Genomic DNA, 16201 nt, shown 5'->3' with positions numbered 1-16201 from the left:
AATTGCTTACAAAGGAACTCTCCTCCCTTTTGCAGGCCAAACAGTTGAACCTCTGCCACCAGTGGAAAAAGGGAGGAGATTTTATTCCAAGTACTTCTGTCACAAAGAAAACAGGAGGATTCCATCCCATCAGGTCTGATCAAATATCTAGCAAAGCAGAAGTTCAGGATGGTCTCCCTTGACACCCTACTCCTATGATTGAGGAACAAGGTTGACTGTGTTCTCTGGAATTAAAGGATACAGATACATTCCAGTCGCAGGAAATTTTGCATATGGAAACACACTGTCAGTACCACGTTTTACCCTTTATTCTCATATCCACTCCCAGGGTTTTCACAAAATGTTTGGCCAAAGTTGCAGCATTGTAATGCAGACTGGGAGTGTACATATTTATCTATCTAGAAACTTTGGCTGGTCAGGAGCACATCAAAGGAAAGAAGCACAAGACACCAGATGCAGGACTATTTGGGTGCTGGAGTTAACTAAGATTTGTCATGAATTACCCCAAGCCCCACCTAGAACCAGTCCAACAATTGGAATTTAAAGAAGCCCTGCCAGACACCGCTCCAGGCCAAGGCTTTTCTCAAAGTTTGACATATAGAAACCCTGACTTCTGTAGTGCTCCAAGTCTGCCAGCAGGTATCAGCCCGACAAATATTGAGATGACTAGCGCACATGGCTTCAATAGTGCATGTAACACTCATGGCATGCTTCAATTTGATGAAGACCCATGGAATCTAGCTTCCCAGTGGTCCCAATGCACGAGGAACCTAGCGGATGTCATCACTGTCATTTCCTCCCTCAAGAGGTCTTTGTCTTGATGGATTGTTCACAATTTGTCCAGGGGACTACCATTCCAAATTTCCCCACCCCACAAGACGTATGCCACAGATTCTTTGGAAGAGGTCCAGTAGGGGACCAAGGAAAAGTGGAGAATTTATGTCAGAAGACCTGTAGGAGACCAAGGAGAAATAGTGTCATTCATATAAAGAATTATTAAATTCTTCTTTTGATGAGATCTGTAATTGGTATCTCTCTATATAAAAGGCACCACCAACGTTCTATGAAGCCTCCAGCTGGAAGTGTGAAGGGGGAGAGATATCCGGTTTCCCCATGAGTGTCTGCCCCGCCCTCGCTCTCTCTGTAACACAAACAGTGAAGGAAAACACAGCAAAGCACGAAATCAAATCGCTCTCTCTGTAACAGTGAAGGACTCAGAGGGGGGAGGGGAGAGAGGGCAGAGGGCAGGGACAGAGATATCCGGTTTCCCCATGAGTGTCTGCCCCGTCCTCGCTCTCTCTGTAACACAAACAGTGAAGGAAAACACAGCAAAGCACGAAATCAAATCGCTCTCTCTGTAACAGTGAAGGACTCAGAGGGGGGAGGGGAGAGAGGGCAGAGGGCAGGGACACACACACTCCCACATGCACACAGAAGAAAACCTTGCTAGCCCCTGTTTCATTTGCATCAGAAATGGGGCTTTTTTACTAGTGTACGATAAAGAACCTTGAGAAACAAGACATAAGGGAGGAAATGTGTGTGTAGTCTAGCCAAAGAATATAAGGTGAGCTGTACATGTAAAAGCATTATGTGAAAAACAAAGAAGTATATTTACCAAATTTGTAATCATGTATGGAATGTACAGTCATGCTTGATAATTGCTAATAAAAAGCCAGAGCTTAGAAAGGAAGTCAGAAGTCAGTTGAGCAAGGCTACTGAACTTTGCAGCTTTAGCCATATATATTTTTTGGTGTCTGGTTTATTCTTTCCTCTCACACAGACCTCAGACTCCGAGACACAAAAGCCAAGGATACACATATTGGGTACCCAGGCCAGAACTGAACCACAGAAATTGGTGCCACGATGAGGATTTTGGAGCCCAGTGTCTGTCCGAAAGAACCACCATTGGGGTAAGTAAAGACTTTGGGGAATTTCATGAGAAAATGTGTTAGCAGAGAGTGTCAGATGCAATATGAAGAGTGGCAAAAGAAAATAGATTATATTGCCAATAAATCAAATGTGGGCCTCATACTTGTTCAGGCCACAGGTCAGTCAACCTCCTCATAACTTCTAGCAAGCTTTTTATTAGTAATGTTATTAGTATCCCTCATCTTTCCCAATCTGTGTAGTGTCCATCTTATGCTTGTCACGGGACTGTTCAGTGTTAGCATTTTTAACACAATAAATATTTCTCTTTGTGTATGTTTTCTCGTTTACTCAAACATCTCTAACCCTTAACATTTAACATGCATGAATTTTACTTCCAAATCCTTCAGCCCCTTAATAGCTTTACTGCATAAAACTCAAAACATAACTTTAATCCTCTGACATTGTGGCTTCCTGAACTAAGCAACTGTACACAGGAAGTGTAACAAGCATGCAATACAGTAAATAACTTTTTTTTTAGCAAAAATAAAACAAAGCACTGAATCTAGAATCAGAATATAAAGATGGCATCCTTTCTAGAGCCAAGCATTTAAATCTAGTAAAAAAGGAACAAGAGGAAAAAGGGACTGGTGGCAGTTGATATTAACTAGTGGCCAGGCTATTAGGTCTCCTATAGTGCTCAACTATTTCAAACCCTTGAGCCTACTGCGTGACAGTCACTTGCTAAACCGGAACCAAAACCTCTAAGGGTTAGATGATTTATTGAGGAACATTAGTTCATGCTTCATGATTGTTCACCCTTCTCTAATTGATTATTGATTGAGGGATTTGTGTGTTATTTTTTATATAGTTTTGAGAACGTGTATAGTATGGCTCAGCAGGGCGAGGATGACTTTATGCTCAGTTTTACTTATGCTCATTTAAATTTTTAGAAGCACCTCCTTTTTTTGTAGATAACATGACCAAAGAAACAACAGATTTCAGGACAAATTTAGAGAGATTACAAAAATGGGCAATGCGTACTGAATTACATGCTGTGACTCTCATTGAATATTTGCGGGTCAAACATATCCATAGAGGACTAAGGATTCTTAAAGAACCATGTCTTTATCAAGAAGATTCTTGTTTTGTACAAAAATAGCATAAAATATTGAACAAATGTTTGATCTGATGATTCTTATTATTGAACAAGCTCAGAAGATGTCAACTCAGTTAAAAACAGAGATTGACCAATTATTGGTCACGGTATCTGAATCGCTTCCTGCCCCCGATGTTCCATCCAAGATAGAAGTTCTTAATAACCAGTTGCAGGAATTTAGGGAATCAGTTAAAATGAAATTAACTACATTTCTGAGACAAACAGGACAGAATTTATACTTGGAATCGTCAGCTGCCTTTACAGTCTAAATCAAAGTCACTTTTGACAGCAGTTCTAGCAGCTCAGGTGAAGAATCACCTGTTCGAGACTTTCCTGCACATAGTGCTTCTTTACCCGTGTTCTTCCTTTTCTTTTTTGGAACACCAAGGTTGTCCCAGGGAACAATACAGAGGACAAAATCCTCCCGGCTCAGAGGCAACAGGATATCACAACGTATACAAGGATCTCAGACCAATCACTCTTCAGCAAACACAGAAGCACAAGCAGTGATTAATATTTCATCAGTGAAATTAACGGAATCTCTATTAACCTTATTGGGCAAAAGACTTTCTTTCATCCCGACACCCAGGTTTGATTTATTTGCAATACAAGAGCAATTAAAAACCTTTTTTCGAGTTTTAAGACTTAAAGTCTTTTTTGCTAATCAAACATCGGTAACAGTGACAAATCACGGGTTAAACCTCCATCCACTTGGCTACCTCCAGGACCGGTAGGCCTGGTCATTGAAATTTTTCAATGACTGGTCATTCAGGATTTGGGCAAAGAATTTCCTTTTCAGTTTCCTCATCATAATTTGACCCGATCTGAAGTTTTAGCCATACATGAACTAAGGAATCATTCTTCTTTGATTATCAAACCAGCCGATAAAGGGGGCTCCATTATGGTGATGGATCGTCAACTATATATAGATGGAATTGAAACTCAACTAGCCCACACTACTTTTATTTAAGAGTCGATCATGACCCAACAAATCAAGTAAAAGCTTTAGTTGATACCCTTGTACAAGGAGGATTGGAACATCAATATATATTACATTACGTGAAAGTTCCTTAGTGTTCCGTTTCCAGTGATGCTGGTTCTTTATACACTTCCAAAAATTCACAAGAATCTACATCCCCCTGGACAACCGATTATTTCTAGTAAGGGCTCTTTACTAGAACCTTTTTCAATCTAATTGATACTTTTTTGAGACCTCCGGCTGGTTTGATTCCTTCATACCTTCGCAATTCTACAGATTTCATGTTACAGTTGGATGCTTGTCCCATTGAACATAATGAAGACCTCCTTCTAGTGACAGCTGATATTGAGGCTTTATACACAAACATCCCTCAAGGAGAGAGTTTACTTGTGGTAGAACATGTTTTGAATACTCAGAGACAACAGATGCACCCTTCTACAGATTTTCTTATTACATTATTGGAATTGGTGCTTACAAAAAATAATTTCATGTTTCAAGAAAAATACTTTTTCCAATTTAAGGACACAGCTATGGGTGCAATAGTTGCACCTGATGTACCCAATCTGTGTTTGAACGTAAATATTTATCAAACACGGTTTTTCAACAGATCCGGTTTTGGAAGCCTTTCATTGATGTCTTTCTGTTGTGGGCTGGTGACACATGGTGACACAGTTTAACACAGTTTTTTGATTGGTTAAATGGATGTGATCTACATTTAAAGTTCTCTTACCAGGTCCACACAGATCAAATTTCTTTTTTAGATCTATGGATTTCTAGAACCTCTACCAGATTTTCTTATACAGTGTTCCGCAAGCCTACTGATCGTAATACCCTGCTGCATTTTCAGAGTTCCTATCCACGGAAACTCCATGAAAGCATTCCAGTAGGACAATTTTTATGTTTAAAGTGAATTTGCTGTACTACATCTGAATTTGAGACAAGCAAAAGATATGTCTCTAAGAGTTCTTCAAATTGGATATCCATCGAAGGTGATAAGAAGAGCCTATAAACAGGCAAGATGGGCTGCTAAGGAACATTTATTGTTACTGTCGAGACATGAAAACATTGAGCGTGTAACCTGTTCTCCCATATTCCCCGGGGGCTAATAGAGTATGGTCCATTGTTCTAAAACATTGGCATGTATTGTCTCTGCATCCAGTACTATGGACCACTCCTCTGTTTGCAAGTAAAAGAGGCAGTAACCTCCAGGATATGTTGGTACCCTCTTATTTGCCACTTCAAAATACTCAATTGCAGAGGAACAGGGACATTTTCCATGAGAACAGTGTAGTATTTGCAATAGTTCTTTTCTGGCACTGTTTTAGATCTGAACGGCCATCATATAACACTGAAGTCGTTCACCACTTGTGTCACTACACAAGTAATATATGCTATTTGGTGCCCCTGTTCCCTTGTTTATATAGGCAAAACTATGAGGGTCCTTAAAACGAGCATTTTGGAACACAAGAGTCTGTTGAAATGCAAAGATCCTGCCGCCCCTTTGGTGGAACATTGGATAGCAGCAGGACATGAGTTCACAGACTTATGCTTTGTGGGTTTGGAGCGAGTACATCAATCACCTTGTGGAGGTGACACTAATGCTAGATTACGGATGGAAGAACGACAATGGATCTATTTTTTGAACACCATTACTCCACAAGGCTTGAATCGCACTACAGATATTTAAAGCTTTCAGTCTTGGGGAGAATTTTTCAGGATTGAAGAAGACTCTTTGGTTCTACATCTGTCCAGTGGATACATTCATAGTCATATATTTGCATATGTATATACATAATCAGATAGATGCCTTATGTCAGCATGTAGAACTCTTTAAATTTGGTTTGACAGTCCTGCCCTCCTGAGCCTGTTCATTTCATTTGAGTTGAGCCAGAGAACCAGCTGTAAGTATGAGAAACTACACATTAGTATAGTAGTTTTTGTGTTGTCTTTGTTTTGCAGTGATGTGAAGATATTTTGCTTTTTTTTTAATGCATTTTTTTGTTTCACAGTTTGTTACAACGTTCTACAGTCCCTGGAAGCAGGTCTTTTGACTGAAACACTGTCTTCAATAGGGGTACCAGCAACAGGCAGTAATAAGTTTTTCGTTCAGTGCTAAAACTGCTAATGCAGATAAGTAGTCACCATACATTTTCCCCATTATGGGTTGTTTGTTTAAGAGTTTGGTAGTATGCCATACCTAGCAAATGCCATAGTTATTCTTTTGTTTTTCAATTGTTCAGAGTACATGTCAATATATGGGATTTTAATAGAGCGATAAAACTGCCTTAATAAAATTACTTAAAGAAATTAATAAAGTTGGTATGCCCTTAGTGGTTTTGGTTCTGGTTTGGCAAGTGATCGATGTCACGCAGTAGGCTCAAGGGTTTGAAATAGCTGAGCACTATAGGAGACCTAATAGCCTGGCCACTGGTTAATATCAGATGCCACCAGTCCCTTTTTCTTCTTGTTTTTATCTTTTTTTTTTTTTTTTTTCACATCATAGTAGCATACACTCCATTAGCAGATTTAAAACTAGGGGGAAAGGTCACAAATTAGGCAATTCTATAACAATTAAAATGTCATCAGGTTAGTACTTTCACTCAGTAAATAAATGAAAAAAACAATTACAGGTTGCATAATCCCAATTATTGAAGCTTTAAATGACAATAGATTTTTTTAAAAATTTTTATTTGACAATATATTTATCTCACAATTATCCAAAATGAGTTGGTTCAATGTGGCTAACAAATTTTTTTCTTTTCAAGCAATTCCCTGTTAGATCAATCTGCAATTTTACAAATATCTCTTTGGCTCTTATCAACCCGGGAAACAAAACAAAACGCCCCTATTTGTCAGAGACAAGCATATTCAATGAACTATACACAATATTTGCAACTCAAGTTACCACTCACACGCAAATAAAATATTCTAAATTATGAGGTTCTAAGATGTATCCTATGTTACTACAGTAGAAACAGGGGTTTTATTAGACAGAAGAATTTTACATCATCCATAAACCAGATGGTCTCCCACTCAGCAGTTCATTAGAACCAGCTTAAATTTGTAAACTTTTTTAATGCAATATGAGTTCTTTTCTATACAAATTGGCATAAGCATTCATAGAAATAAACAATTTTTCTCTTTCTATCTCTCACTATAACTGAATTTATCTGCAAAGCAAATCATTCAACAACTGATTCATATCTACCTGTTTGGGATTGTGTGTTTATTCAAATTCACAGTCTTCTTTTTGTTTTAGTCCCACTATTGTAGCATCAGACAGAACAACAGCACTGACTAAATAGCTGGACTTCCTCCTCATTAGTGGGAGGAGCAGTCTGTGCCAAAAAGGGTGGGAGGAAAGTTTGCCCCAGGACTGACTTTCTCTTTTCACTCAATGACATAGTAAGCTATTAGCTTTTATCTTCCAACATTCTAACTTTTTAGTTCCTTCCTCAGACTTGAACTTAGACATCATCCTATACCTTTCCTATATGGTCTCTTGCCACCAGCACAAGATCTGCTAGTCATGAATTTTCCGATCCGTTACTCTCTGCAATTCAACACCATCGAGGGATGGAAAAGAGTGCTCCCTTGCACCAGTCGGGTGGCCACCTTTACCCTATTATCCTGTAACAATTCCTTATTATGTTCTTTTGAATAACAAGAACCCATGGTCCTACCTGAGTATAAAGGAGGAGGCAGCACAGGTTGGGCTGACAGAGTCCCATTGCCAAAATACACACCTCATCCTCATAAGCAGGCGAAGCAGTGGGTACTGAGAGCGTCTCTGAATAGACTCTGCAGCTGTGCAGCCTTGATACATTTGTTTTTCAAGCTTAGGAACAATATCTCTTAACTCTTGCATATTATTCCACTCTGTTTTCACATTCTCTTCAAGGGCCATAATGTTCCACCAAGACAATATGATCCTATTGTGACTAGTGTGTGGCTATCCTAAATCGGAGAATGCCATGTGGCATAAACTTATCTGGGACAAAAGTGACCCCCTAACGGAAACTGCAAAGCAGTCTTACAGTAGTCATAGAGTGCCAGCTGGCAAGCAGCTTCAGTGTCTGTTTGCTATGATGGCGCAACATCTTATTGCATGTTAAAATTTAAGGGTTAAATAGATGTTCAAGTAAATGAGAAAATATACACATGAGAAACACATTTATTATTGTATTAAAAATGTGAACACTATGAACAGTCCCATGACAAGCATAAGATGGACGCTACACAGATTGGGAAAGATGAAGGATGCTAATAAAAAAGCTTGCTAGAAGTTATGTGGAGGTTGACTGACCTGTGGCCTGAACAAGTATGAGGCCCACATTGCAAATAATAATGAAGATGGGTGATGTCTGATAGAACTAAGAAATGAACTTGCAGAGCTATTGTTAGTAATATGTAATTTATCCTTAAAATCGAGCGTGGTACTGGGAGATTGGAGGGTGGCCAATGTAATGCTGATTTTTTAAAAAGATTCCAGAGGAGATCCAGGAAATTATAGACCGGTGAGTCTGACATTGGTGCCGGGCAAAATGGTAAGAGACTATTATAAAGAACAAAATTACAGAGCATATTCAAAAGCATGAATTAATGAGACAGTCAACATGGATTTTGTGAAGGGAAATCTTGCCTCACCAATCTACTACATTTCTTTGAAGGGGTAAACGGGTTAAAGGTGAGCCAGTTGATATTGTGTATCTGGATTTTCAGAAGGCGTTTGACAAAGTACCTCATGAAAGACTCCAGAGGAAATTGGAGAGTCATGGGATAGGAGGTGTAGTGTTCTATTGTGGATTTAAAACTGGTTAAAAGATAGAAAACAGAGAGTAGGGTTCAATGGTCAGTATTCTGAATGGAGAAGGGTAGTTAGTGGGGTTCCCCAGGGGTCTGTGCTTGGACCACATATTTATAAATGACCTAGAGATGGGAGTAACTAGTGAGGTAATTAAATTTGCTGATGACACAAAGTTATTCAAAGTCGTTAAATCACAGGAGGATTGTGAAAAATTACAAGAGGACCTTATGAGACTGGGAAACTGGGCATCTAAATGGCAGATGACATTTAATGTGAGCAAGTGCGAAATGATACATGTGGGAAGAGGAACCCGAATTATAGCTATGTCATGCAAGGTTTCACGTTAGGAGTCACAGACCAAGAAAGGGATCTAGGCGTCATCGTTGATGATACATTGAAACCTTCTGCTCAGTGTGCTGCTGCAGCTAAGATAGCAAATAGAATGTTAGGTATTATTAGGAAAGGAATGGAAAACAAAAATGAGGATGTTATAATGCCTTTGTATCGCTCCAGGGTGCGACCACACCTCAAATATTGTGTTCAATTCTGGTTGCCGCATCTCAAAAAAGATAGTGGAATTAGAAAGGTGCAGAGAAGGGCAACGAAAATGATAGTGGGGATGGGACGACTTCCCTATGAGGAAAGGCTAAAGCAGCTAGGGCTCTTCAGCTTGGAGAAAAGGCGACTGAGGGGGGGGAGATATGATAGAGGTCTATAAAGTAATGAGTGGAGTTGAACGGGTAGATGTGAAGCGTCTGTTTACTTTTTCCAAAAATACTAGGACTAGGGGGCATGTGTTAAAGTTACAAAGTAGTAAATTTAAAATGAAATCGGAGAAAATTCTTCACTCAGCATGTAATTAAACTCTGGAATTCGTTGCCAGAGAATGTGGTAAAGGCAGTTAGCTTAGCAGAGTTTTAAAAAGGTTTGGACAACTTCCTACCATTTGATGAAGCCTTCCATTCACAGCCTTTCCAGAGAAAGGATGACCTCCCCCACTTAGATGACCAAGGAGTGAGGTTCATTCTTGTCATGGAGAATTACCCCCGAAAGACCAGGCTGTGTGAAAGATGGCCAATAGCCAAATATCATGGCCCAACAAGGATCCACATAATTTGCAGCATCAGGACCTTCTCCTCATCAGCTACCACAAGGAACTGAATGACTGTGGCGGGTTCATCTTACTATCAGGCTCACTATCTGCAATTATAACAAAATTTTATCAGACTGAACAGTAAAGCTTCATAGCTTATTTTTGTTTTTCTTGCAACTAAAGGACTTATTTTCATTGTTTTAGAAGTTTATTTTTGTTTAGCACCTATTAAATGTCCTATGTGTAATAAGATTATTACAAAATTTGTGAAAAAAGTGATTAGTTTTAAAATCTAAAATGTTCTATGTCTATTTATCTTGTCTTGACTCTTATGTGTGTTCCTTATTTTTACTCACTCAGAGTTTCTTTCCATGTTCTTCTAGCTGCCCATCCAAAGTGAGACCTGGCATGAGTGCAGTGAAGAGAAGGTACACCTGCTGATAAGAGATGGGGGCCATGATTACTGCAACAGATGCTGCCCCATGACTGAATCTTAACCACGTTCCTCATCCAGAGGTGGAAATTTCTGGATTAGGGAGTGGCATGCTGAACATGACAGCATAAGAGATTCTAGCATGGTCACCCAGAATTTAACACTACTACTTGTAAGCATAATCTGCAGATGTCGAGAATAACCCAGTCTGCACTGGTCAAAGCCTTTTTAGGAGAGCATGTGGATAGCAATTCTTTCTTGTAAATGAAGAGTTTGACATGTTCCCTTAGGTGCGGTATGTTCTTGACAGGATGAAACCTTAAATATATTTGAATGTACACTTCAGAAAGCAGTATTTTTTTTTTCATTTTATATTTATTAATTTCAACTTTTAAACAAGTATTACACTTGAAACAGAAAAGGTACATTTGTCTGAAATAAAGTATTTTTAAATAAAGAAAGCAGTATTTTATGAGGTTAATATGTTTGAATAAGAAATTTTCACCTTTCTAATGCAGTCCTTCATTGCAGGGCTGTCATCCTCACTCCCTCTCAGGTGGAATTGGCATGTTTGGGATGAATGAAGTGATCCCTCCTGGGATCAAAGGAGGGAACTGATGAAAGAGAAAGACTATATGAAATTGAAAGCCTGGCACTGGAGGTCTAGTATGAATATCAAAGGTTAACAAAAAATTGTATTAAGAAAAAGGCTTATCTGAGTGTTATAAATATATTTTGTGCATTGTGCCCCAAGCTTAAAGAAAATAACTACTTATTTCTGTTCTTGAACTGCAAGAAACTACTGAATTAGGTAATATATATCTGTTATTAACTAGAACAATGCTGAATTGTAAATTGAGATATCGGATGTCAAAGGGTCCGCATCCTCCCAAAATACCTCTGCTTTTGTATTTGGAGCACGCTTCAAGTGGAATCCTGGCAACTGGTTTCATTGGGATATAATCTTCTGTACTATTCATAAAGTTACCAGTCTTAATGGGTTGTTTAAATTGTGAGGATTTAATATTCTCTAGAGTACTCTCTAATCTAGGGCCTATTAATACGCCCTCTGTTTATACTAATGATCAGCTATTCCATATCTCTCATTAGTGTTACCACTGCAGTTGATTGCTTTCTTTTTATAAATGCATCTAAGTATATTACTAAAGTAACCTATCCTGGTCTCCTGTGCAATACAATTTCTTTAGTGTCTTTTGCTTATTCTCCTATGTACTTACCCACTGGTTGGTTCCTTTTGTGTAGAAGAATGACTTTCTTGTACGTTCCTGCTAATGCTTCAGGAGGTCCTTGCACCATGGAAGACTTAACACGGGACCTTTTGAAGTGGCCTCCTTCCAGTCATGCTCATAACCGCCCCCCTAGATCACTCACCACCTAATTTTCCTCACTTTGAAGTATATTTGTTTTCTGAAGTTTAAGCTCTTGCCTTGGCCACATCTTTGGTCAGTGTACCTGGGTTAGTACTTCATGCACATATAGAATTAACCAATCTCGCTTGTTCCTTAGCTAAGACTATTAACCTTACTCCACTCATTATAGCCTTGACCCAGGAAACCCTTTTAGATTATCCAAACCCTCCCTGATCATTGATTATTTGCTCCTTAGGGCCAATCATGTGTGCAAGAAATTTAAGGGAATGTGTTTTAATCTGACTGATAATAGTATCCTTATCGAACAGAAACTTAGATCTTATAAATTTATCTTCTAGCATTTAGCACTCTACAGCAGAATCAAAGGGAAGACTGTGTAATAGGTCCAGTAGGGAAACCTAGGAAAAGTGGAGAATTTATGTCAGAAGCTCTAGTAGGAGACCAAGGAGAAATAGAGAATGTGTGTCAGTGATATAAAGAAGAATTATTAAATTCTTCTTTTGATGAGAGCTGTAACCTTGGAGGGAACAAGCTGTGAATATTTATCTGTTATCTGTAATTGCTGAACCAGAATATACTATACAGGACTTTGAGAAACAAAGAATAAGGGAGGAAATGTGCATGTAGTCTAGTCAAAGAAGATAAGGTGGGCTATAAATGTTGCAAGCAATATGTGAGAAACAGAGACGTATATTCACCAAATTTGTAATCATGTATGGAATGTGCAGTCATGCTTGATTATTGCTAATAAAAGCCAAGGCTACTGGACTTTGCAACTGTGAGACTGCTTCCATAAAACTTTAAAAAAGCTAAGCAGTATATACCAGGTTCCTATTTCTTATATCAAAATATATACCAAATTATATAAACCTTATTTTTACTGATATCAAAATATAATTACAAAACAATTTTATTATTAATAAAGCACACAATATTAAAACAGCAAAGTCTTAGTCACCCATTCAGCCTTTAACCAAAACATCACCAAATAAAAGCAACCTATCTCCAGCTTATAGTGACAAAATGCCTTTATAGGTGACACCCTTCTGAACACTGGCTTTCAGTCCAAATGTCAGGCAGTTCATAAATAGAAAGTCCTTATGACCTCAAGATATTTCCTCCATTTGAAAGGCACCACATGTAATTTCCTATGGTGGTCATACAATGACCATTCACGTCACTGAGCATACTTGTGATTATCTATTACTTCCATCTAATTATTCTTCTACTGATGGGATGAGCAAGGCCCTACTGATCACCTCAGAGGTACACATCTCAACCCCTTGTATTCTCTTCCAGCAGTTCCCATACAGACTATATTTTGTTGAAGCATCTTCAGGAGGCCTGAACCCCTGCAAACATATATAAATACCAAGGTATCCCATAATACCCCCAAGGCATTAAATAACATAGACACCACTATTATTAATAACATATAGCACATTGTAGACAGATAACTATAGAAACTTTGCGCTCGGTTTACACAGTGCCCAAATCAGACTTGCCGAAGAAAACTTCTTTGGCCACCTTTCTGTTCAGTGGCACAACCCTTCACCTCAGATGCTAACCGCCTGATTTTCGAAAGAGATCGCTGGCCATCTTCCGACACAAATCGGGAGATGGCAGGTGATCTCCTGAAGTCGGCCAAATCGGTATAATCGAAAGCCGATTTTAGCCAGCTTCAACTGCGTTCCATCGCGGGGCTGGCGAAAGTTCAAGGGGGCATGTCGGCATGGTAGCGAAGGCGGGATGGGTGGGCGTGCATTGAGATGGCCGGCTTCGCCCAATAATGGAATAAAGAAAGCTGGCCTTCACGAGAATTTTTCAGGTCCAAGTCCCAAAAAAGTGCCCGAACTGACCAGATGACCATTGGAGGGAATTGGGGATCACCTCCCCTGACTCCCCCAGTGGTCACTAACCCCCTCCCACCCTCAAAAAAACAACTTTCAAAACATTTTTTGCCAGCCTCTATGCTAGCCTTAAATGTCATACTCGGGTCCATCGCAGCAGTATACAGGTCCCTGGAGCAATTTTAGTGGGTGCAGTGGACTTCAGGCAGGCGGACCCAGGCCCATCCCCCCCTACCTTTTACACTTGTGGTGGTAAATGGGAGCCCTCCAAACCCACTGTACCCACATGTAGGTGCCCCCCCTTCACCCCTTAGGGCTATGGTAGTGGTGTATAGTTCTGGGGAGTGGGTTTGGGGGGATAAGCACCCAAGATAAGGGAGCTATGCACCTGGGAGCTATTTTTATTTATTTTTTTACTTTTTAGAAGTGCCCCCTAGGGTGCCCGGTTGGTGTCCTGGCATGTGAGGGGGACCAGTGCACTACCAATCCTGGCCCCTCCCACGACCAAATGCCTTGGATTTGGTCGGGTTTGAGATCGCCGGCTTCGGTTTCCATTATGGGCAAAAACCGAGGCCGACCATCTCAAACTTGGCCATCTCTGACATTTGGGCGCTCCAACCGTATTATTGAAAAAAAGATGGCCGTCCATCTTTTTCGAAAATACAGTTGGCTCTGCCTCTTCGTGGCGACGTCCTCAGAGATGGCCGGCGCCATTCGATTATCCCCTACTATTCGTTCCAACCGCTACTAACACACCAGTGGTGCTATTCTTAAACCCCCACCCCCAGAACAACAAACTCCCCAATAGGCTTATCCAAAAACTGTCACCTAAAGTTAAGTGTACTCAAATCAGCTACTCTGCAGTATTCCAAGAATAAATAAACCTCCATTCCCTTTTGTAACAAACTTTTAGATACATCACCTCCTCTTTTTAACAATACCTGAATCAATACATCAAATTGCAAGTCACCTAATGATCAACTAAAGGTGCTTCTTTTTTCTGCAATATGATAATACTAATATGTTCAGCAATCCTATATTTAATGGCTCTGCAGATTTGACCAATGTAGGAGAGACCACATGGCCAAATAACACAATATACAACTGAGAACCAGATGAACATTCAATACATGCCAATATTTCAAAATTAATTTCCCAACTAAATAGGAGTTTTGAAAACATGAGAGAACACACACCAATGTATTATCCAATTCCTGAGTCATGGGCAAAAGCAACAACAATTTCTGTGCTGCAAAGCACGTTCATATGCATTTTTTACTACTCAACCAAGGTAATCTCTCTGGGTAAATCTCCGTTAATAAAATGGCATGTTCCTTAAAATCCTCCGTAGAGCAACATAAACTTCTTAAGCGGAGGAACTGGCCCATAGGGATGCCATCTTTTAAGGCTCTGATGGCTAGAGTATTTTAGTAGGTTATTTCTGTTTCTTTCGTAGAGACTTTTGCGTAAAATTAATTAAACTGTGATAAACTAATATTAATATCCAATAAATGTATATTTCCTTTATTCCATTGATATGTGAATTTGATATTCAAATCCACTTCATTCAAATAATCCCCTTCCATGACCCTCCAAGACAGCATCCTCTTTGAATCTGTTCCAAACAACTTAGCATAAGATGACAAACAAATTTCTTCTCAAATTCTGTCATATAGAGACAAGCAATTTGAAGGGGCCACTGTGGCCCCTATCGCTACTCCTTTTGTAATTATGAATATTTTGATATTACCAGTAAAAATAATTTTAAGGTTTCCATAAAGCTTTAGCCATGTATTTTTTGGTGTCTGGTTTATTCTTTCCTCTTGCATAGACCTCAGGCTCTAAGATGCAAGAGCTGAGGATACACAAATTGGGCTACCGGACCACAAATGGACCCCACAATGCATGCAGTCTGGATTGGGGGGGGGGGGGGGGTTCATGTAGGTGGACTTCACACCCAGGATTAGTGATACCTCCATATCAATCTCCTCAAGTTAAGGGCCATATGGAATACTCAGAGATCAGCTGCTACATCAAATTGCCCTCATTTAAACATGTAATCAGGTTGCAATATATTATGTTAACAGCAGGGAGGCACAGGTTTCTACCTCCTGTGTCATGAAGGAATCAGAATGTGGTAATGAGAGGGCAAGATGGCATCTTAATGAAAGGAGTGTATATGTGTCTCGTACTGAGCCTCTCTGACTAATTTTTCTTGGTTTTCTGTAAACAAGAGTTATCTTTGAAAACTAGAGGTGTTTTTCCCATCCCCTTAATCAGCATTACTCATCAGACTACAATTGTTGAGTACTTCCCTGGTGCTTCGGTAATGCCCAGAGGTGAGCTCGCTGGTTTGGGTGGAGGGCGTTGTGGATCCTGAGTTAGGTAGTTTAATTTCCTTTAGAATTGGAATGTATAGTAATTCATGCTTTTTTCTTCTTCTTCTTTTTTTTTTTTTTGTGGGGGGGGGGGGGGTAATGTTCATTATAAAATACATTAAAAAGATGAATGTGGTGACGGGCCTTTTCCCACTGGATTATTCTCAGATTCACTTTTCTAGCAGGAAAGAACTGTCTGGCAGACTGTCGGGTCATGCAACCTCACGAGTGGCCACCTAACATGG

The sequence above is a fragment of the Microcaecilia unicolor genome, chromosome 2 (assembly GCF_901765095.1).
Source record: "Microcaecilia unicolor chromosome 2, aMicUni1.1, whole genome shotgun sequence".
NCBI classification, from domain to species: Eukaryota; Metazoa; Chordata; class Amphibia; order Gymnophiona; family Siphonopidae; genus Microcaecilia; species Microcaecilia unicolor.
This window is presented reverse-complemented; position numbering follows the sequence as displayed.